The sequence below is a fragment of the Pelodiscus sinensis genome, chromosome 2, assembly GCF_049634645.1.
Source record: "Pelodiscus sinensis isolate JC-2024 chromosome 2, ASM4963464v1, whole genome shotgun sequence".
NCBI classification, from domain to species: Eukaryota; Metazoa; Chordata; order Testudines; family Trionychidae; genus Pelodiscus; species Pelodiscus sinensis.
The window spans coordinates 12,599,052-12,622,713 of NC_134712.1; the positions used below are offsets into that span (position 1 = coordinate 12,599,052).

Sequence of the window (23,662 nt, forward strand, 5' to 3'; positions counted from 1 at the left end):
GGCTGAGTAGAAAGTGAGTAAGGACTCACTCTTATGCCTATTGTGCATCAATAAAACAGATTGTATCTGACCAGTAACTTGGCCAGTAGATACTATCATTACCTATTTGTATTATTGTAGTGCCTAGAAACCCAAGTCATGGCCCAGAGCCCCCATTGTGCTAGGTGCTGTGTAAAACACAGAGCAAAAACACAGCAGTGCCCCAAAATTGACAAATATACATATTAACTTCTGGAAACTGAGGGATTTGCCCATGTAATTGCCTGGGAGTAAGTACTGAGCTACAACACTCAGTTCCTTTTAAATTACAAATGATCTCTTAGTAAGCAAGACAAGAATAAGGATGTGTCATGATCATGAGGGTTAGCCAGCAGCCTGGGGACTAAGAGGTTAACTATGTCCTTTACCTAGACAGGTGGAATGGCCAATAGGAATGTAGGTAGGAATTTCAAACTGGAACAAAGGAATTTTTGTTTTTTCCCTCCTTTGTTCGGGGATTCCCCTCCAGCTTCTGAGGGAGACAGACATGTGTCTCTTTCTCCAAGAACCCATTCTTCACTTTCTGTAAGTAGGATAAAGTTTAGATAAATCCATTAGGTTTTATTATTTTATGGGTTGAGTATGGGATCTGATGTCTGTGCACTTTTAAACAATGTTTTGGCTTTTCTTTGTAACTAAGTTCTAGGCCCATGGAGCCTCTCGTTGGCTACGTCTATACTGGCATGATTTTCCGGAAATGCTTTTAAAGGAAAAGTTTTCCGTTAAAAGCATTTTTGGAACAGAGTGTCTAGATTGGCACGGACACTTTTCCGCAAAAGCACTTTTTGCGGAAAAGCGTGTGTGCCAATCTAGACGTGCTTTTCCGCAAAAAAGCCCCGATCACCATTTTCGCAATCGAGGCTTTTTTGCAGAAAACAAATCTGAGCTGCCTACACTGGCCCTTTTGTGCAAAAGTTTTGCACAAAAGGACTTTTGCCCGAACGGGAGCAGCATAGTATTTCTGCAAGAACACTGACAATCTTACATGAGATCGTCAGTGCTTTTGTGGAAATTCAAGCGGCCAGTGTAGACAGCTGGCAAGTTTTTCCGGAAAAGCGGCTGATTTTCCGGAAAAACTGGCCAGTCTATACACAGAGTGTATATGTTGTTACCTTTCAGTCTAGTCATTATGCTTGCAACAGGAAGATTGTGGTGATAATAAAAGCTTTCTCTTTTCTTTTTTATTAACTTGGTATTGGTTAATTGTGTGTCCTGGTTTTTACTTTAGGGGTGAGATTTCCCAAGTGATTTCTCCCCTGATTTCTTTATTATTACTTGGGTGGTGGCAGTGAAGGATTTTATTCCCAAAATCTAGGTTGTTAAGATTTTGGGGGGAAGTTTTATACCAAAGCCTGGTAGATAAGGTTTTGGGGTACTTTTGCTGGCCCCCACTTCTACATTTATCATGCCAGAGTGGGGAAGGAGCCAAGACAGGATGTAATAACAAACCCTCCTAGAAGTTCCAGGGGACATCTCATGTGTTGCAGAGCTCACTCTATAAAACATTTTTTCTTAGTTCAGGCTTAATTTCCCCACTCTTACTTTCACGTGCTAGTTATAATCTACTGTAACGGGTTAAATAAGTCTGACTCTTCCTAAGTGTTTACCTCCTTCCAAAAGTTTGTGACCAACTCGTTTTCATTCCTCCTGCCTTTAGTCTGGTAGTTCAGTGGAGAGACAAAACGTGAGAGGCGGTGTCACTTACAGACATTCTAGAAGGCAGATTTCTGCACAAAAGAGATTAATTTTATAGAGGGAGATTGTCATCAAACAGTTTGTAGAGTATGAAGCAGGTAAGTCTCATTTCTTAGTGTTTCAGTCTTAGTTGCTACTGTAGGAAAAATTCAATTTCTAGCTAAAATAAAAATATAGTTCCAGCTATCTGAGCTAAATTCACATTTATTAAAACTGATTTGGGAGATGATAAAATATTGGGCAAGAAAACTTGAAAGTTTTTAGCTGCAATACTGAAATCAAGTAATCAAAGACGTCAGATGATAATTAATACCTTGGATCTTGCAGACTTGTGTTGCGGTGGTCAATTATTTTTTGTCAAGGTCCAAATTTCATAGTCAGGATATAGCCAAAGTTGAGACTCCAGATAAAATAATAAAAAACCCCAATATTAATAATAATAAGTAAATAAGAAGACGTTGGAGTCTGTTCAAAAGAATTTGGAGGTCTGAATTTGGCCTACAGTCCACCTCTTGACTATTCCACATGTGTCCTTAAGTATATGCATATGAGTAGTCCCACGGACATCAGTGGTGCTGCACAGGTATGTATGTTGAGGAACAAGTTTCCAGAAACTTTTGTTGTAGTGCTGTATCTGTATTCAAGCTTTGAATCCAGGTGCTTACAAAAGTCTCTATATTGTTTGATATATTCAGTAACAGAAAATCTGCGCCGGATGCTTTTCAGTGAGTTAGTTGTCTGTATTATTTCTTTGTCTGAAATCATTTGATCCCTTTTTGGAGGGTGAAGGCAGGGAACAGCAATAAAGAACTCAAAAGAGGATTTACAGAGGAATGTGGGAGTAACTTTTTCTACTGAGTAATGATGGATGCACTGCTATTATTTTTTAGTGAGGAAGTAGGTTGACTGGAAATTGAAACACTTTCATTTAGTTTTTCATTACTCCTTTTTGTATGTAGCTAATTAACTGGAGGGTGGCCAGCTTTGCTGGGTCTTAAATATTTGAGAATTGAACACCAGAGGAGCAAAGCCCAGTTCTTTGGGAAACAGTCAGATTATCCCAGGTGATTTTGGATTATTTGGCAAGAACAGAGTTATCTAAACATTATATATTAATTTTAAGGCTCTTGTTTATTAATAACAGTGCCTTGAGCCTCACCGCACGAGGCATTGAACAGTGAAAGACTGACATATTCTGACGTGCTCCCAATCTAAGTAGCCAAGACCAAGAAGAACTGATTTCCCAAAGGTCATGCAGCAGTGATAGAGTTGCGATTAGAAGCCAGGTCTCTTTGGCTGTGTCTACACTGGCCGCTTGAATTTCTGGAAAAGCACTGACGATCTCATGTAAAATCATCAGTGCTTTTCCGGAAAAACTATGCTGCTCCTGTTTGTGCAAAAGTCTTTTTCTGAAAGACTTTTGCCCGAAAGGGCCAGTGTAGACAGTATAGTTCTGTTTTCCGCAAAAAAAGCCCCGATCGTGAAAATGGCGATTGGGGCTTTTTTGCGGAAAAGCACATCTAGATTGGCCACGGACGCTTTTCCGCAAAAAGTGTTTTTCCGGAAAAGCGTCCTGCCAATCTAGACGCGCTTTTCTGAAAATGCTTTTAACGGAAAACTTTTCCGTTAAAAGCATTTCCGGAAAATAATGCCAGTGTAGACGTAGCCTTTATGTCTACACTAGCCCCTTAGTTCAAACTAGGGAGGCTAATGTAGGCATTCAAACTTGTAAATGAAGCCCAGGATTTAAATATCCCGGGCTTTATTTGCATGTTCCCGTCCGGTCGCCATTTTGAAATTCCACTAGGCAGAAGTAACTGCCCGCGGCTATACGCGGCAGGAGTAACAGTTAATTCAAACTAAGGACTTAGTTCAAATTACAGTTTGACTGCCGCGTGTAGCCGTGGGAAGTTACTTCGGGCCAGTGGAATTTCAAAATGGCAACCAGATGGGAACATGCAAATAAAGCCTGGGATATTTAAATCCCAGGCTTCATTTGCAATTTCAAATGCCTACATTAGCCTCCCTAGTTCGAACTAAGGGGCTAGTGTAGACATACGCTTACACTCGTAGGTCAACAGCTTGTTGGAGTAGGGTATGTTGGGACTTCTAAATGTGTGCATCAAGAAAAAATGTGCAAAGACAGGCAAATTCACAAACCCTATGCTCAGTAAAGCATAGGGATTGCAGTCTTGGTGCACTTCTCATGGATGGGGTAGATAATACTTAGTCCTGCAAGTTCCTATCATAAGTCAAGGTTATTTCCCAGGAAAAAGGAATTTGAACCCTGGTTAAAACATACCATTGAAATGCAGTAGTGGGCCACACCAGACACAGAAAAAAGAAGATATCTAGTAGAGAGCTTCAGGGGCCCAGCATTAGAGGTCATTTGTCCCCTGAACCTCACTAATCCTGAGGTCAATTTGAAGGATTGCCTAGAGGCCCTCACATATTTGAGAGCATAGAGGGTCCTGAAGACAGTTACTCTAAATTCCTTAGTTCCTAACAGCACAGGGGTGAGAAGGTTTCAGTCTATATACAGAGGCTGGAGATACTGCTTCTGAGAGCTGGCATGAGAGAGCAGTGACTGCTGAGCAAACAGATCAGACCAGACTGGCTCAAATTATAAGAGGAACTCAATATCAGAACCTCACCCTACTTCATCTTGGGCTAAGAGTACAATAAGAACGTTCCCCAAGCCACTCCCAGGATACGTCTGGACTACAGGCTTTTGTCGACAGAGACTTTGTCGACAGATACTGTCGACAAAGCCTCTGTCGAAAAAGAGCATCTATAATTCAGCCAGTTCTGTCGACAAAGCAAACCGCTTTTTCGACAGAGAATCTAGACTCTCTCTTTTGAAAAAGCACAGTGTAAATGCAATAGCGCCTTTTTTCAACATAACTCTGTTGAAAAAAGGCGATATTCCTGTCGACAGAACTTGGCAGTAGTGTAGATGTTGTGAAGCCAAGCAAACGATAGCAGACCTCTTTGAGCCTGAACCAATTGCAAGACCCCAGTGTGACAGTCAAGTTCTGACAATAGATCCAGCAAATTTTGACTGTGGAGATTCCACATTGTCTGAGGAGTAGAAGGATCACCCGAGGAAGAAACTTTGTGAAAGATCCAAGCTATTCACAGAGCATAAGTGGGATTTGGGATGTGCAAAAGGGGTTGGACACAACATCAGACTACACACCTCTCAATCTTTCAGGAAGAGAGCTAGAAAGATTTCATTCTCAGAGATGGAAGACATGCAACATCATTTTCAGGAGCTGGCTGTGAATGGCATCATTACAGAGTCCTGCAGCCCATATGCTTCACCCATTGTGACTTCTGCACCCTAGCAGCCACACTGTGGTTGACTGGCACACTATGCCTCAAGTACCAGATGCCTAAGACTGTTGGGAGCCAGTGGTTGTTAGTTTTGGATCTTTGAAGTGGATACTACCAGATCCATTTGGGGCCAGAAGATAAGAAGGGAGCCTTCATCTGCCCACGTATCAGTTTTCAACGCATGCCTCAAGGATTTCTGTGGCACCTGCCACATTCCAACATCTTGTGGAGAAAGCTGTGGGAGACATGAACTTACTTGCAAGTCTTGGTTTATTTGGATGACTTGAGTATACAGGCAGTCCCCGAGTTACGCGGATCCGACTTATGTCGGATCCGCAGTTATGAACAGGGCTTTTCTTGCCCTGGAGGACTGGAGCGGCGGGACGCCCAGATGCGCTGCAGTTCCGCCGCCCCCGTCCTCCGGGGCGAGAAAAGCTGCTCCACTTCTCCCTGGTCTGCTGGGGGGGAAGCCCCCCCCAGCAGACCAGGGAGACGCGGAGCAAAGCCGCGGAGCACGCCCGCAGCGGGACAGCCCGGGCGCGCCTGGACTGTCCCACTGCAGGCGTGCTCCAAGGCTTTGCTCCCTGTCTCCCTGCAGACAGAGCAAAGCCGTGGAGGACGCGGGCGGTCCCACCACCCATGTCTCCCTGGTCTGCTGGGGGGGGGGGGTGCAGCTAGTGCCCCCTCTCCCCCCCCCCCAGCAGACCAGGCTTTTCTTGCCTACGCCTGGCGTAGAGCAGCTGGGGCGCTGCCGGGTTGGTTCTGCAGCGCCGCTCCTCGGTGCTACTGTACCAACCTGGCAGCACCCCAGCTGCTCTGCCCCAGGCGTCCTGATTCAGCCGCTGCTGGTCAGTTTCAGCAATGGCTGAATCAGGACGCCTGGGGCAGAGCAGCTGGGGTGCTGCTGGGTTGGTCCAGTAGTACCGCTCCTGGGCGCTACTGGACCAACCCAGCAGCACCCCAGCTGCTCTGCCCCAGGCGTCCCCAAGTCAGCCGCTGCTGAAACTGACCAGGGGCTGACTACAGGAAGCCTGAGGCAGAGTTGCTCTGCCTCGGGCTTCCTGGAATCAGCCGCTGATCAGTTTCAGCAGCAGCTGACTTGGGGACGCCTGGGTTTCTTAAGTTGAATCCTTATGTAAGTCAGAACTGGTGTCCAGATTCAGCCGCTGTTGAAACTGATCAGTTTCAGCAGCAGCTGACGCCAGTTCCGACTTACATACAGATTCAACTTAAGAACAAACCTACAGTCCCTATCTTGTACGTAACCCGGGGACTGCCTGTATTTGTAAGGTCCTTGGAGAAACATGAAGAAAGACTTCTTAAAGTGCTTGTTAGGTTGGAGGCCTATGGTCTGAAGCTATCCATTGATAAATGCCAGTTCTGCAGAACATCAGTGAAGTAAAAAACCCCACCCTCCGTTGCTAGGTGGAAGTGTTTCATATTTGAGAAACATTTCTGTGCTATCTAAAATGCTATTTAGAATGTCAAAGGGAGCCAGAGGTTAGGTTCAGTGGATGTAGTTTTGCATTGGGCTCAGCAGAAAGACTGCCATACTAGACTACAAAGGGAAACCTCAGAATTGTCATTCATGCTTAAATTTGACACTTTACGAATGGGCCTTAACAAAGATGCTAACTACCTTACCCATTACAAAGATAGCTTCCCCAATTATCACCCCTAATATCATTATCTCATAGACACTAACCTCCCCCATTCATCCCCCCCTCTGTTCTAAAATCTGATTTGTCTATTTTATGTGTTCACTTTTTTTTGATTGTATCCCTATGGTATATATGGTTGTGCCAATTTTCTTCCACTATTTGATCTGAGGAAGTGGGTCTGGCCCACGAAAGCTCATCACCTAATAAACCATCTTGTTAGTCTTTAAAGTGCTGCATAGTCCCTTCTTTTGTTTCAGCTAGACCAGACTAACATTCAGAGCCAGCTCGAGCCATTCCTGCACCCCGGACAGTGGGGGCACGACGCATGCGTGGCTCTTCCCCCGGGTGCATGGCACATGCGTGGCCCTGCCCCCCCAGTGTGCTGTGCACCTTACAGCTGCAATCGGGTATGCGGCGCCCCTTACAGCTGCCATCAGGCGCCCCCCATAGGTTAGCGTCCCAGGCAGCTGCCAGGCTAGCCCCCTCTTAATCCAGCCCTGCTAACACGGCTACATCTCTATTACTATTCTACTATGTGTATGGCTATTTTAATCCCAGACTTAATAGAGGTGCTTTCTGTGTGAACATTAGAGATCCCACGTCACTTGTAATAAATTGTGGTTTTTTCCTGCTTAGCTAAGACATATCCTCTCATTATCTGCATTCCTGAACTGCCCTACACTTTAGATAAGGTCCAGGTTCATTCCATTATTTGGGAACTGATACTCAAGATGTCTCTCCCAAACTAAATCATAGTGGTAGATTGCAAACAGGCAAGCAACAAGTTATTTCATCTGGAAAACACAAACAAGAGTTGCTTCAACCCCAGGCTAATGTTAGGAATGTTTTGCTTTGGGAGAGACAGAGAAGCACGGAGGAAAATAAAAAAATTATTAGTTGAAGTCAATGAAGCCATATAGAGATGATTAGGGGCAGGATAGGACAAGAAACAATTCTAGTTATAGATATAAGGCAGCCTTTGATTATGTTCAGTTGATTTGTGAGGTTTGAGTAGTAAATTACCATGAAAAGCAATTTGGGAAAGGAATATTAGAGCATATGATTCAGTTTTCCTTTTAAGAGCTACTATAATATAGATGTTTGCTTTAGTTCAGCATTCCAATGTGATTATTCATTAGATAAGCAGCCTTCAAAGAGGGTTTAGCACAGGTGAAATGGAGGGAGACGTTTTAGTAGTAATGACACCCCCTTTTCTAGTCTTGTATATGAATTGGATCACAGGCAGTTGATTCTTGGCCCCGATTCACTGACCTGTTTGTGAACCTGGACTGTAATGTGTGTTACACCAGAGAGCCCTCTTTATGTTTTATAAACATAAAGTCTAAAGTACCTTTCAGGAAAGATCGGAGACAAGGGTTCAAATTAAAAACATCCCCAGTGGCATAAAATGACCAAGGTTTGCTATGAAGGCTACCAAACTCTTGAGTCTGCTGCCTCACCTCAGGTTTACCTGTGTCCTGAGATTCCTCCCTACATACCTCCTGTTCCTAAAACTTTACCTCTGCTCTCAAACTCTTCCCCTGTCTTAGCTTTTGTCTCCGCTCATGCGCCAGCTTCTGCTGCTACCCCTCACATTTTTATGCTTGCACGGGAAAAGTCTTTCTCCTTTCAAGGCCCACACCCTCTGCACCTCTCCAGGGACTTCTGAACATGGGTCCTTCTTGCACTGTCACCTGGGTTTGCCGGGAACAGCAGCATCCCTTCTGTTTCCTTCCCTCTCTTCCGTCATTGTGTGCTGTACAGCATGTGGCAATGAGCCAGCAACAGCAGCTGGAGGAACCAGATGATAAACCTGCACTGAATTGGGGCTGTCTTATCAAACAGCTGGTACTTTAATATCTGAGCAACTCTCGTTAGGGTCTGAACATTGCAGGGGGAGAGGGAAGGGTGTGACCCTGAATGACTCTGGTTAGCAAAAGGCCCCTTTATGCTCTAGTTATTTGTGACCCAGCCTGTACATTAAGCCAAATAGATTTTTTTTTTTGCTGCATATTTGTGCTGAAGAACATCTAAGAGCTAGCACAACACTTGATGCTGTTCCTGCAGGAGCACGGTCAGACAGCGTCCTATTAGGATGTGTGTGTGGGGGGAGAGGCTTAGGGAAGGAGGTGAGGATGTGGGGGGTGCAGGAGTCAGGGCAGGGGCTTAGAGGAGTGGGCAGAGGGTTAGGGTGTGTGTGGGGGGGGGGTGAAGGAGTAAGGGTTGGGGTGATGAGGAGGTATGGGTAGGAGATGGGGATGTGGAGGGGTAGGAGGTTGGGGAGTGTGAGGAGGAACTCAGAGCAGGGGGTGGAGTGCGTGGGGAGAGCAGGAATCAGGGCGGGGGCTGGTGTGTGTGTGTGTGTGTGTGTGTGTATGGGTGCAGGGAGTGTACAGCGGGGGTGCAGGGAGGGCAGGGGGGCTAAAGATTCATATCAGGACACTGTTTATTATTCCTGTCCCTGTCAGGGAGTGAGAGCAAAGAGCACAGCTTGCCCATCCCCTGCTCTCCCCAGCCAGAGGCGGAAGAACCCAGCAAACTGCACTTTCCCCTCACTCCCTGACAGTGAGGGAGGAACAACAGTAAGCAGTGTCCTGGTATGAATCAGGAGCAGGAGAAGCATCAGTCCTCGCCCGCCCAAAGGACACTGCAAAGTGGAGGCTTGGGGTAGTCCTGGACTGAGGGGGAAGGGAATTCCTCCAGCCAGTCCCTTTCACCTGCCTAGCAGCTGGCTGCTGAGTGCGGCCACCTCTAGTACAGCCCCAGGAGCCTGGCTGGGAGCGTGCCATGCCTCCTCTTGTAGCCGAGTGTCCCAGCCCACAGGTTCCTTTTTGCTGGATTAGCACACCTGAGTGCACTGCCTTACATCCGCCTCTGGTACTTGTATTGTAGGTGCTTCAGCACAGAGACTGTCTCTTACCGTGTCTACAGTGTGTGGTACGCTGTGATCCGGATCTCAAGTGGAGCTGCTAAGTGCTAATGGAGTATACAAACAACTCAAGGCAGAAATTGGTTAAGGCCTTGAAACTGACAAAGGCACTAGTGACGAGAGGTTCATTTTTGTTAAGGGTGAAGAGGGCAGGTTAGCAGCTTGTTCTTTCCCATGATGTTTGCCAGGAAGGAAATACTCTAAGCCAATTCACCTTATTCGGTTTTTGGGATAGTAATTAGGAGAACAATTGGAGGGGCGTGTGCAAATAGTGGAAAAATATCAGTGGGAGGCAAATAACTTTTCAGTAGAAAAAACATAGCACAGGATTGAATCTGGATGCGTCTGCATATAAATAAGGCAGGTGAATAGACAAGAGGAAGCCAAAGAAGAGGCACAATGAAGACAAAGAAAATCTTATTATGACAAGAGACAGAACTGCTCACTATCAGCTGGGTGATAAAACATTATAGTATTACCATCCCTGTCTCCTGAATACAAGTTACATGACAACAAATGTGGTCTTCACACTGAGATAAAGAAAGCGCATCCCAGTTATGTTTTCAAAAGGGCAAGCAGATAAGGGAAAGCTGCTGAAAAAAAAAAGCCTATTTATCATTTTAAAGTCTCCATCAAGACAAGAGAAAAGGATGCCTGAGCAAACCTTGCCGTCAAATAGATTGGAAAAACCAGCAGGCTTTATTTATGCAGATGAAAAAGAAAAGATGCTTTGCACCTGCTATAGCTGATTTGACTTTAGGTGAATTTAGTGAATTGAGTTTCACGAAGACAAAGTGATTCTGCTGTCATGCAAGTTTTGAGAAGTATTTACCAATCAGCCAAGAACAAAACCACCCCTGATTGCTCCTCTCATGCAGATGGTTCTAGACATCAAGCGGTGGCCCATGCCAGGCCTACAAACTTACAAGAAGCAATCAGGGAGGAACTGAAGGAGATAGTGAATGCAGCAATCCACGAAGGTGGATTGTTGTTGAGTTTTATTTTAATGCTACCCTCAGGTTGTATAAACACTCTTGAGAAAAATAGTGGAGTGATTTTTTGTTTAAAACAGCCCAACATATAGGCTGATAGGGCATCCACACTGAGTTACAGATGTCAATGCCATATCACAAGCCTAGTTTAGAAGATCAGAAGGGAATTCGCTAGCTATAGTGAGTGCATTTTGCTCACTCTATCAGGGGGATGACTCTAGTGTGCCCCATCCTTTCCAAATGAGCTGTGAAGTTAAGGAATGGCCTCCCTCACTGTTATTCCAGGGGGTGTCCCATGGAGATTGCAAATCCAACAGCAAGGTTCCATCTCCAGCAGAGAGGAAGGCTGCTCAGTCCCTGATGGATCATTGCAGGCTGAATGCTGCAGACTCCATGGTCCACGAACCACTCTTTAATATTGGAGAGGAAGACACCTGAATTCTGGTTCATTTTAGGTATATTCCATGCCTCTCCTGTGCTCCTTGCAAGCTACTAATGTCACCCTTTGTGGTGGAAAGATGGGGCAGCCCCAACAGGAGGAGGAATCATAAGGGTCCCTTAGACTATGTGAAGATGTAGCAGCATCTCTCTGACCTGTGTTCAAAACTACATGTAAGGAGCTGCACAAGAAGCCATTCTGCGGGGCCTGAAAATGTTGATTGTTCCTGCCTTTTGTAGGACCAATGGTACTTCCTCATGAGTGCTATCTACTGGCCCTTTATCTTTTTACTGCTATATGACATCCATTTCATAGAGCACTCTTGTAGCCACCTGTCCCTTTATCTTAACTCCTTCTTCCCCCTCCTACTACGAGGAAAGATAATAATGTTACACGCATAGCACCGCATAGAACATCCATGTCATGTATCCTAGTTAATAATTCTCTTTGCACCCAAAGCAAATATGTCAGTATAACCTCAACAAGAGCTACTCTTTATGTTTCCCTATTACTGACCCATTTAAAAGCACAGCTCATACTTCAATTAAGATGGATATGTTTATGATATAAAGCCATTGCAATGTGTCATGGTACCTGTGCTATTTTCACTGGGCAAGATTATAATGACCACAAGTTTCAAATCCAGCTAATCAGTGGTTTATAAGTTAATTTTTTTTTAAAACACACAAAAATTCAGAAAGCTGAACAAAACAAAACTTTTCACATTGTTTTGGGGGATTTTTTTTCTTTTCTCCTCACTTGCTTTAAAAAAAAAAGAGAGGAAAAATACCTTTTCCTCTTTCTCTGTTGGAGAAAAAAATCCCCAAAATAAAAAAATACAGCCAGGGTCTCTCCTCTCTCCACCATCTTTAAAAGATCAGTTTAATCTAAAATGCCTTCACTGTAAGCTTTCTCATGCCTCCACTGCCTGGTTTGTAATGAGCAGGGAGGAGAATCTGGATACCTTCACAAGCCCATAAATGCTACTCACGTACCTCTCCAATAGCCTGAGAATGGCTGCTATATTGGGCTACTGGGGAAAGGGCATGGCCTAATAACTCAGTGTAATGTAGCAGCCAGACGCTGCAGCCAGCACATCAAATAACACTCAGCTGCAGATTTCAATGTCTTTTCTTCAAAGAGGAGATGTTGTTTCCTAAATCAACCCAAGTTTCCTCACTTGAACAAAGGTCATTTACCTGCCCCCCTTGAGCTCAAGCTGCCCTTTCTATCTCCCAGCAGGCCTGCGTCTGAGAAACTGTTCCTGTCACCTGACCCTGGACTCACTCAATTTGCCTGAGGAGAAGGGTTATACCTGACACAGGTGAAGTTGAATCCTCAACTCTTTTAAAGAGCCGTCTCACCCTGTGGCCTCCAGTGGACAGTGTAACTAAGAATAATGGGTTAACATTAAGGAAAATATAATTTAAAGTAAATGTCTGGATAACTAGGGAAAGCTACTGACTATAGAGAATAATTTAGTATAGAAAAGGGAGGGACTGTGACTCAGTTAACTAGATTTCTTTATTGTTTTTGTCATCACTAAATGTTAGGATTCTAGGGGTATTCTTTGAAGATTTGAATGACCTTTCCCATCATCAGCATGCTGTTGCACTCTTTAAAAAAACCCACAACAGGACAGGTAACTGAAACTCTGTTTTCTTGATTTATTATTTCTTTCTTGCTGATTATCAATTCATGTGGAAGATTGGACACAGCTAGGTCAAGGAATCATTTTCAGTATTTTTTTCTTGTAAAGATCAATAGTCTGTAAAATGATTTATCTCTTTTGCTGTCTGCCATTATGTGTAAATGGCAGAACAAAACATTTAGCATGAAGAAAAGTTCACTGTTTCTGAAATTTTCAGTGGAAAATTTTGACATTCCATCAAAAACATGAAAACTTGAAAGCCAGGATTTTTGGTTATTGCAAACTGAAAACTTTTGCCTAAAAGCTGCCAAAAACTAAAATATTTTCAGCTGAAAGCTCAGTTTTTTGGGGGCTTGGCTCAATATTTTCAGGTCTCTGGGGGGGGGGGGGGAATGAGGAAAACAGATGCTCCCTATGAATTTTTTTAATCAAAAATCAAATTTTCTGAATCCTTCCCCCCCCCCCCCCCCCCAGTTTTAATGGAAAATTTTCAACTAGCCCTAATAAATAATAATTTTAAATTCAATTCCATCTTCTTTCACTGGTCCCCCACTGGTTGATAATAATTAATAACAATAATAAAATTATTTGGAATTCTCTGGATATATGAAACTTTCAGTTTCACTGTCTTCTGCCTGTCTTCTCACTGGTAAGAGATAATTGATATTTCTCTTCTTGCTCTTCTTCCTCTTTCTTACCTGACTGGTCCTTTATGTTTGCTAGTGATATCTTCCCTGCTTCATGTTTGCTAGGAACTCTCTGTTGGAAATAGTGGAGTCTGTGAGAGTCACGTATGGGGACCTCAAAGAATCACAAAAGCCCTTACCAACTGGGTATCGCTACTTTATGTAATCTGGGATCTGAGCACACTGAATTGCACACAGTTAGACCTTGTCTTGCCTTCTCAGCATGTCATCAAATGAGTCATCTCACAGTAGTCCACAAAGTTTTGCAAAGTCTCAAGCTTCTTTTAGTCTATCTCTTACATGTGTCCTAAGTGCTATTTAGCAAAACACAGAAACTGAAATATGCTTTTCCCCGGACCCAGCAGTGCAGGATTCTTAGGCTGTAAGAAAAAGCTTAGAAAAAGCTTTTCCAAACACACAGCTTGTTCCTATAAGATGAGACAAAAGAGAACTTTGACAAATTAGCCCGACTGCACATCATTAGGATGAGGAGGGAAAGGAAGGCCATGTCTCTTGGGAATCAAGAATATGAAACCATAGATCACTGGATTCTCCCACAGTCAAGTAACACTGGCATTGTATTAGATCTGCTGTTTAGTGATCATATGATGTTTCTTGAGACATTATATATCGTAACTGTCTCCAATCATTACCCTTGTTATTTTGCAAAACACGGGAGGCTAAAGAAAAACTCCAGCTGTCACAGCAGAAACTTATTAGATTGCCTTCTTAGATGTACTATTTTCATCATGTTCAATGCAGATGGCCATGTAGCCTATGCTTGCTTAATCCATGTGTGGTTGCTTGCTATTACTTTGCCTTATCAGCTCTTGCAAACCCAGTCACAAATGATGCAAAGCCAGGCAGCTTTACTAAGCAGCTGTGAAAATAATTACTTGCTTTCCCTCTTTTATCCCTAAAGTCAAATTTTTAAAAGGATCATGTGTTTCAAGCATCTGACAATAGATTACGGAGCTTTTCACCTCTAGGTCACTGCACTGAATCCACCCTGGGTTAGTTATAATATTTGAGGAGATAAATTCATTGCTGAATTGAGGCCTAAGTATATGTTAAAGTTTAAGCATGGTTAATTTCATTGACTCAGCTACATCAATTGCGTAGCTTAGGTTGAAATAGCTTAACTCAGCTTTTGGCTCAGTCTACACAGCAAGAAGCTGAAGGAAGAACACTTTTCCTTAGACTTTGCTTTCTCCTCATGAAAAGAGGGTTACAGGAGTCAGACATTATTTCGAAATAAAGGCTTGTAGTGTAGTCTCACACTATGTTATTTTGGAATAACATCAATTATTCCAAAATAATGCTGCTTTGTAGACATGCCCAGAGAGATTAACTGACCTGCCCAAGTTACACAAGAAGTCTGTGGTGGACCTAGGAATAACACCTGGGTCCTATTCATTAGACCATGCTGCCTTCTCTTGGACCCTTGAATACTGTGAAGGATGAAATGGTAAATTGAAGAGAACTGTCCAGATAATTAAATATAAACAGGTTCCTCTAAGTAAAATAATTATAAAAATCTCCAACCATAGCTGAAAAATAATCCAGTGCTTATTAAAACTGCTGATTATACAGTTGTACCTGCAGATGCAATAATTTCCCTCCCAGATAGATAATATCAATCTTCCTTGCTATCAATCACACAATCATACGTCAGGAAGCGCTTTCATTTTACACTTGCTTAAGAGACACTATCATCTGGTGAGGTGTCCATGGGCATTTCAAGTACGTTCATCCCTAGGGAAATGGGGCACTGCCCCTAATTGCCGTGAGATGCTAGAGATTCATCACAGCCAATCACATTTCCTCATGGTTCTCGTTTGCAGTGAAGTCTACATGGGACTCAACAATCTCAACAGCCTGAGACCACTGCTAGCCATGGTGACCTGTATTGTCTCATGTTTGCTTTGTATGCTGCCCACTGTCTGTCCATGTCCATCTATTGCCTCTTGTCTTATACTTAGTTGTCAGCTCTTTGGGGCTGGGGCTGTCGTTTTGTTCTGCCTTTGTACAGCCCCACGTGCAATGGGGGCTGTACAAAGGCAGGGGTCTTGGTCCCTGATTGGGGCTCCTAGGGACAACAGTAATACAAATGATAAATAAAGGGTAACAATAATAATAATGATAACCATAATCAATAGCCAATGGTCAGCCTTGCCCAAACGCATACTGGCTGTGCAGTGAGTCATGTCATCAGGAGCTGAGGTAGAAGGAATTCACGCAAGTGGGGAGAGAATGGAAGGACTGGTTTAGCAGAAGTTCCTTTGGCTCCACCCCCAACATGTCCGAGCCGTACCAGCTTGTGTGTACTCTTGTCCAGGGAGCCCCTGGCAAAGGTGGGCTCTGTGCCACACAGTGATACCCTCCCCTGAACACAAAGCACCTCTGCCCCAGCATCCAATCCCCTTGCATAGTGGAGACTATCCATGGCTGCCTGGCAGGGGGCTGGATTGGTTCCTCTGTGCATTGGAATATTTCACTGATTCATCAAATAAACTAATTTTTGACAGCAGCACCTCCAGCGACAGAGTAGAGCTTCCTTTTACAAATACGGTCTGTGTTTCACAGGAAAAAATCTCAGCAGAGGGAGAGTTTTATGCACAGAAAGAGATCTTCTAGGGGAAAAGCTATGGTGAAATGCCAAAGATCATTAGAAAAAAAAAAAGGCATGACATTATCAGTTGAAAAACATTCTTCTAGTGTTGGTCTGCTCTTGCTTATTTGTTTTTTATTTCATCATGTGTGTCCATGAAACCCTGCTCTGTAAGGGCCAGAAATACTGACAGGGAAACATAAAAATCAGCACAAATGATTGGTGTTGCTGTTATTGCAGTCATGTCTGCACGAAGGGAATTTAGGGGCTTATAAGTATTTTCAAACCTGACAGGAAGCAATTCCCTCCCTCCCCCCTTTTGGTAATAAAATATAAAAGGAAGGAAAAAAATATGAATCACAAATGTGCATCGAAAGACCTAGTCTGAGGTGCCTATCAAAGGCTATTCAATGTTTGTTCTAAACACTGAAAACACCACAATGTGGAATCATTATCACACTGGGATAAGAAGAGATGCTGAATGAAGATTCTTTCCTGTGGGAGATCCTCAGATTTTTTTCATGGAAGGAAAGTGGCACTGTGTAATGGCTTTAATCAGCTGCTGCTCTTAAAATGCTCAGCATGAATTCATACAAGGCTGCACTCCACACCCTACCTGTCAAATCAAAGCCTGCCTGCTAACCAATGGCAGAATTTATCGAGGACAAATCACTAATTCTTTCCCCCTCCTTTAGTCAGAAGGCCTTCACTCTGAGGCATCAGAAGCATTTGAAACAAGTGGTGATGCCAGTTCAGGCTTCTCACTATTTGAATACAGAAATGTATTGTTTACAAGGAGGGATTAATCTGGTGAGAGCCTCCTGGGTGGCATTGTGTACCCTATTCTCTCAGGGTGTGTCTAGACTACATGCCTCCTTCGACGGAGGCATGTAGATTAGCCAGATCGGAAGAGGGAAATGAAGCCGCGATTAAAATAATCGCGGCTTCATTTAAATTTAAATGGCTGCCCCGATCTGCCGATCAGCTGTTTGTCGGCAGATCGGGGCAGTCTGGACGCGATGCGCCGACAAAGAAGCCTTTCTTCATCGACACAGGTAAGCCTCGTGAAACCAGGTTTACCTGTGTCGATGAAGAAAGGCTTCTTTGTCGGCGCATCGCGTCCAGACTGCCCCGATCTGCCGACAAACAGCTGATCGGCAGATCGGGGCAGCCATTTAAATTTAAATGAAGCCGCGATTATTTTAATCGCGGCTTCATTTCCCTCTTCCGATCTGGCTAATCTACATGCCTCCGTCGAAGGAGGCATGTAGTCTAGACACACCCTCATATACGTCCAGGGATGCTGAAGGCATTCAGCATCATGGAAGATTGGACCAAACTCAGAGCCAAAAGGTGTCTTTATGTTAACTTCAAGAAGTTTTGGATCAAACCAATGGGCTAGATGGACCTTTGGTCTAACCCACTATGGCCATTCTTATGTTCTTATGACCTCAATGTTCAAATCCAGTCTTTCAAACTGACTATATAAAGCATGTGTAATGCTGGCAGGCAGAATGGAATCGGGTCTTCTGTAGCTTGATGCATGAGCCTCGACCACATGAGCTAAAATCCAGCTGGTTCTCAGCTAAGGCTGTAGAGCCGTGTTTCTCAGCCTTTTTTTCTAAAGTACACCTTTTTCAAACAAACAAAAAAAAGATAAGTATCCCCAGTACCTACAGTTTTCAGATGCACAATTTTTTTTTCTACCACTGCAACACATTTGTTTAAACAACTTAATCATAGCTGGGCAGGAGATGAAATGTTTGGGTATAAAAAGTACAAAAATAATAAAACATTGTAAAACTTAAAACAAAAATTCTATTTTCTCCAAATTTCAGTTGGGTTGACAACACCCACCCTCTCCCCCCACAGCCTTCTCTCGAGTATCCCTAAGGGTACTCGTTCCACTGGTTGAGAAACACTGCTGTAGAGCACACTCATTGTTTCTCTCTGTAAGTGGTCTAAGTGCCACTACATGGGAGAGTGAATCACACTCAATATGGGTGTGGATTACAATATGCATTGCAACTTACCTATACAGCCGGTCCCCGACTTACGAACGAGTTACGTACCAAACACTTGGTCATAACTCCAAGTGTTCGTAAGTCGGACCCCATTCATTGAAATGCGATCACGCTGTTCGCAAGCGTGGATCGCACGTTCGTAAGTCAGGGACCGGCTTACAAACACGTAATGGGAGGTTTTGTCATAAGTATGAATGGTCATAAGTTGACCGTTCGTAACTCGGGGACCGGCTGTACTGGAGAATGTAGCCCTACAAGCAGTGGTGGCTAATAGAAGCTAAAATTGGGTAGGCAAACCTGGTAAAAGATAACTATTTCCTCTGGAATCAATCCCACTTATTTCTTATTTACCAAGCACTTTTCTTATTTACTAAACCTACTGAGATCAATGATAAGACTTCCACTGACCTCAGGGAGCTTGGGATCAGGTCAATGTGCATAGCATGGTATACGATCCAAATAGACACAGCCTTTTCACCAAAGCGCTTGTAGTGAAAACAGAAATGATACCAGGTACACTGGGACACCTCCCCTGCTCTCTACCCTATGCTGAAAAATGGTCAGATGGGGAAGAAGTCTTGTTTTTAACAAAAAACAGGACTATGTAGCACTTTAAAGATTAACAAGATGGTTTATTAGGTGATGAGCTTTCGTGGGCCAGACCCACTTCCTCAGATCAAATAGTGGAAGAAAATTGTCACAACCATATATACCAAAGGATACAATTAAAAAAAATGAACACACATGAAAAGGACAAATCAAATTTCAGAACAGAAGGGGGATGGGGGGGGGGGGAAGGTAAATGTCTGTGAGCTAATGGTATTAGACGTGATAATTGGGGAAGCTATCTTTGTAATGGATAAGGTAATTAGATTCTTTGTTCAAACCTAAGCGTAAAGTGTCGAATTTAAGCATGAATGAGAGTTGAGAGGATTCTCTTGCAAGTGAAGTCTTGAAAGGCGTTTGAAGCAGGATACAGGTAATCAAGTTGTTGAGACAATGTCTTTTCTGGTTGAAATGGCAAGAAACTGTTTTTTCTTTGTGATCCTGTCTAATATCTGTTTTGTGGGCATTGATCCTTTGGCGAAGTGTCTGAGACGTTTGTCCAATGTACATAGCAGACGGACACTTTTGGCATATGATAGCATAAATTATATTTCTGGATGCATTTTTAACAGTGATTTGAATGAGAAGAGGGTGGGGGGTTGGGAGGCCATTCCATTCATGGGGGCAGCATGGTCAGAGGTCCAGAGATGGGAGTGGGAGGGGGACTGTAGATGGTGAAGAGGCTGTCTTTTTGTTCTTTCTTTGTGCAACACCTAACAAAATCACAGAATGATAGGAGCATAGAACTGCAGGGCCAGAAGGGACCTTGAGAAGTCATCAGGTTCCACACCCTGTGCAGAGGAAGGATCTAGTAAACTTAGACCAGCTGTGAGAGGTGTTTGCCTAAAATGTCTTGAGAACACTCCTGTGGTAGGATCCTGGTGCATGAGAAGGGCTCTAGGTGCTATGATAATGCAAATAACAGCTAGCATGGAGAAGCTAATAACCTGTATCTGAGACATGGGCAGGGCTGGAGCTGCATAGTGCTTCCAAGGCAAGGAAAATAAGTTTGATAGAGTGACTCAGGGATTTGAAGAGAGAGGTGGCCACTATGTCAGAGAGGGAAGGTACTTTTAGCAACTGCATTCCAGGAGGATCAATAAGGGTCAACAGAGTCAGAGGTTGAAGTAATCTAGGCAGACACTAAGGCTAAGTCTACACTGAAGGCTTTTTACTCAAGAACAGGCGTTCTTTCACAAAAACTTGTGGAGCATCTACACTGCATGCGCGTTTTTGCACAAATAAATTTACAGTAAAGTGTCAGAAAAGAGGGTTTCTTGCGCAAGAGTTATTCCTCTCCCCATGAGGAATAAGCCCTCCTGCACAAGAGCTCTTGTGCAAAAAGGCAGTATGGACAGGCAACAGGGGTTTCTTGCACGAGAAACCCCTATGGCTAAAATGGCCATCAGAGCTTTCTTGCACAAGAGAGCATCCACACTGCCATGGAGGCTCTTGTGCAAAAGCACATCTCTTGCGCAAAATCACATGGCAGTGTGGACACACTCTTGCACAAGAATTTTTGCACAAGAACTCTTGTGCAAAACAGTTCTTGCACAAGAAGCCTGCAGTATAGATATAGCCCAAGGATAAAGGACAAGCATTTTACCTGTCAGGACAGAATGGAAATGTCGGAGTTTTGGTATCTTCCTGAAGAAATAGGGGCATGACTTGGCATTCGGTAACAACCTGACTGTGTGGGGCAGAAGGAAAGGGAGGAGACAAATTCATCCCCAATTTAGGAACATGAAGGAGGCATGGGGTGATTTTATCTAAAGCACCTGAGAAAGGTGAGGATGGAGATACTTGGGCTGGGGGAATAAAGGTGATACTTGGGCATGTTGAAGGTGAGAGGATAGTGGCCCATGGAGGACACTGTGCCAAAGACACAGCTGGGGATGAGGGACTGCATCAAGACTCATCAGCAGAGAGGTGACAGCAGAGTGTGTGTAAAGAGATGGGTCAGACAGGGATGAAATGCAGAGGCAGCCAAAGAGAAGGGAGGGTGAACAGAGCTTGGAGGGACACAATTATAGCTTCCTCCTCTGCTTTCTTTCTGTTACACTCTGCATTCTGTGCAGACACTCGAAAACTAGGCAGACACAGACTCATCAGCCTGCCTTGGACTAGTCACTTCAGTGTAAAATTTAGCCGAGGAAGCTCACTCCTGTGAGATCTGGGGCAGCTCTGGATTAACTGATGTGTAAACACAGCATTGTTTTGCCATGCAAAAGTACCCATTTCCACTTTAATTTTGCAAGATGCTGAATACCCTCCCCCTGCACTGAAGTGAAAAGGCTGAAGGTTCAACAAGGACAAGTGGAGAGTTCTGCACTTGGGATGGAAGAATCCCAAGCATTGCTACAGGGTGGGGAACAGCAGTTCTGCAGAAAAGGACCTGGGGATTACAGTGGATGAGAAGCTGGATATGAGTCAACATTGTGCCTTTGTAGCCAAGAAGGCTAATGGCATATTAAGGTGCATTAGGAGGAGCACTGCCAGCAGATCTCGGGAGGTGATTATTCCCCTTTATTCAGCTCTGGTGAGGCCACATCTGGAGTATTGCATCCAATTCTGGTCCGCCCATTATGGAAAGGATGTGGACACATTGGAGAAGGTTCAGTGGAGGGCAACGAAACTGATTAGGGGGCTGGAACACATGACCTACGAGGAAAGGCTGAGGGATTTGGATTTATTTAGTCTGCAGAAGAGCAGAGCGAGGGGGGATTTGATAACAGCCTTCAACTCCCTGAAGGAAGGTTCCAAAGAGGATGGAGAGAGGCTGTTCACAGTAGGCAAAATAAGAAGCAGTGGTCTCAAATTGTAGTGGGGGGAGGGATAGCTTGTATATCAGGAAAAACTAATTCCCTAGGAGGGCGGTGAGGCACTGGAATGGGTTACCTAGGGAGGTGGTGGAATCTCCATCCCTAGAGGTTTTAAGTCTCTGTTTGACAAAGCCCAGACTGGGTTGATTTAGTTGGGATTGGTCCTGCCTTGGGGGAGGGGGAGGTTGGACTCTATGACCTCCTGAGGTCTCTCTCTACCAGCCTATGAGTGTATGATTCTAAGCTTGAGGTGCCTAGCCAGGAACCCCAGGCATTCATGCAGCAAATGGAACACTGTACTTTTCCGCTCGTGTTGGGGGGCATTGTCCTTTTGGTCACTGAGGTGAGTTCTTAGCGACATGTTGCTTCACTTCACCCCGTCACTCGTGAGTGACGGCCAGGCCTGGAGATGGGAAAGGCAAAGGGGGCACTTGCTCCAATCCTGGAAATTCAAAGGGGGCCACTACGGCTGGTACTGTGGCAACGGCAGCAACTGGAGCCTCAGGCCCTTTAAATCACCACTGGAGCCCCTCGTGGTGTGCTGCAGAACCCTGGTTGGTGTGCTCCAGATGGCACTGCAAGGGTGCAGGGGAGGTTAATTGTCATGGTCTGGGTGGTACTGCCAGCTGCCTCAGCCCTGCCCCTTCTTCCTGGGGCCCCCTCTCTTTCCCAGGGGCCCAGCGGGTCTATCCGCTCCATTGGTGATGGCTGATTCAGGAAGACAAAGTAGAAAAAAAGGCAGGGTGATCCCCCTCTAATTATATATGTATACACATACACATACACATAGACATACACGAGCACTGGGCTAGACTGTGACCTGTACTACCTGCCCATGGAAGGGAGTAACCGCCCCTCTCCCTATGCCTCTCCATGAACTACCTAGTTTGTGGCTGTGAAAGAGTGAGTAGGCGTTCCCTTTGGGTATGGAAGAGAAAGGTGGGGAATGGGAGTTTCTGCAGCTGGCATATAGCCATGGGATCTTCCATAGCTCCTGAAGCAGGGGAGAAAATATGACTCAGAGCCATGTCTCTGAATCATCATTTTTTCTAGAGTGCCTATTCCTCACTCAAGTCAAAACGTGGCCTGTTGTATTCAAACAATGTTGTGTGCCTGTACACGCTTATTGCCTCAGTCCATGGGTGACAATGGCAGCACCCTGCCACAAAACTGTTTCCTTGGTCTGCAGGGAATCAAGTGCAGAAGTAAATCAAACTGAAGGGAAATATTTCAGACTCCGCCATACTTCCCTTTATCATATCAATTTTGTGTCATTTTCTTAGCTGAATGAGTTCTTTTAAATGGCACAGAACCTGGATATAATAAGAAAATACAACAAAATAGCTGTTTCCCCTCCTTCAGTATGTCTGCTGGCCTAAGATATTCAGACTTCCAAACAGGGTATTAGAATGGTAATTTTGATAAAGTACTGCTGGTTATCTTTAGATAAGAGTAATGCATATAAAAGCCTTATAATTATGTAGCTTCTCTGATGTAGGTGTCAAGATGTACAAAGGAAATACCATAGCATAATAAAACCATGGAAATCTTCAAAAGTCACAAAGAATAAATTAGAAATTTACATTCATATCAATCTATATTTGTTTCCTGCTTCTAAAATAACTGCCCAGCCCGGGAGAGTCTATTATTTAAACTGGAAGAGTGAGGGTCTAATTCTTCTCTCATTTACACAGTTGTATATTAGTAGCCTGCTGAAGTCAGTCAAGTACATTGGTGTAAATGAAAAGAGAATCAGATTAAAAAAGAAGCAATAAGAGGGCCAAACAATGCCACCATAAATAAACAGCAGAGTAAATGATGTGGTTAGAGACAAAAGGGCATCCTTTAAAAACTGGGAGTCAAATTTTAGTGAGGAAAATAGAAAGGAGCATAAATTCTGGCAAGCCCAGTGAAAAAGTATAATTAGGCAAATCAAAAGAATCCAAAGAGCAACTAGCAAAAAGGCACAAAAACTAACAGCAAAAAATGTTTTAAGTATAACAAAAGTAGGATGCCTACCAAACTATCAGTGGGGCCACTGGACAAGGGAGGAGCTAAAGGAGCACTCAAGGAAGACCAGGACATTGCAAATCAGTTAAATGAATTCTTTGCATAGGTCTTCATTGCAGACAGTGTGGGGGAATCAACCACACCCCTAGCCATTCTTTGTA

General features: G+C 44.0%; 1 long non-coding RNA gene across 3 annotated transcripts in view; it reads left to right on the forward strand.

The window, feature by feature from the left end:
• Positions 1-491: 491 nt before the first annotated feature.
• Positions 492-23,662, forward strand: part of LOC106732054 (uncharacterized) — a 260,586-nt gene continuing 237,415 nt past the window's right edge. For 2 of the 3 annotated variants that reach the window (XR_012901198.1, XR_012901200.1), the window contains exon 1: positions 12,512-12,733. This is a non-coding gene — a long non-coding RNA (uncharacterized LOC106732054). Of the gene's footprint in view, positions 565-12,511; positions 12,734-23,662 lie in introns of those variants that run through there. The other variant, XR_012901199.1, reaches the window with a different exon arrangement.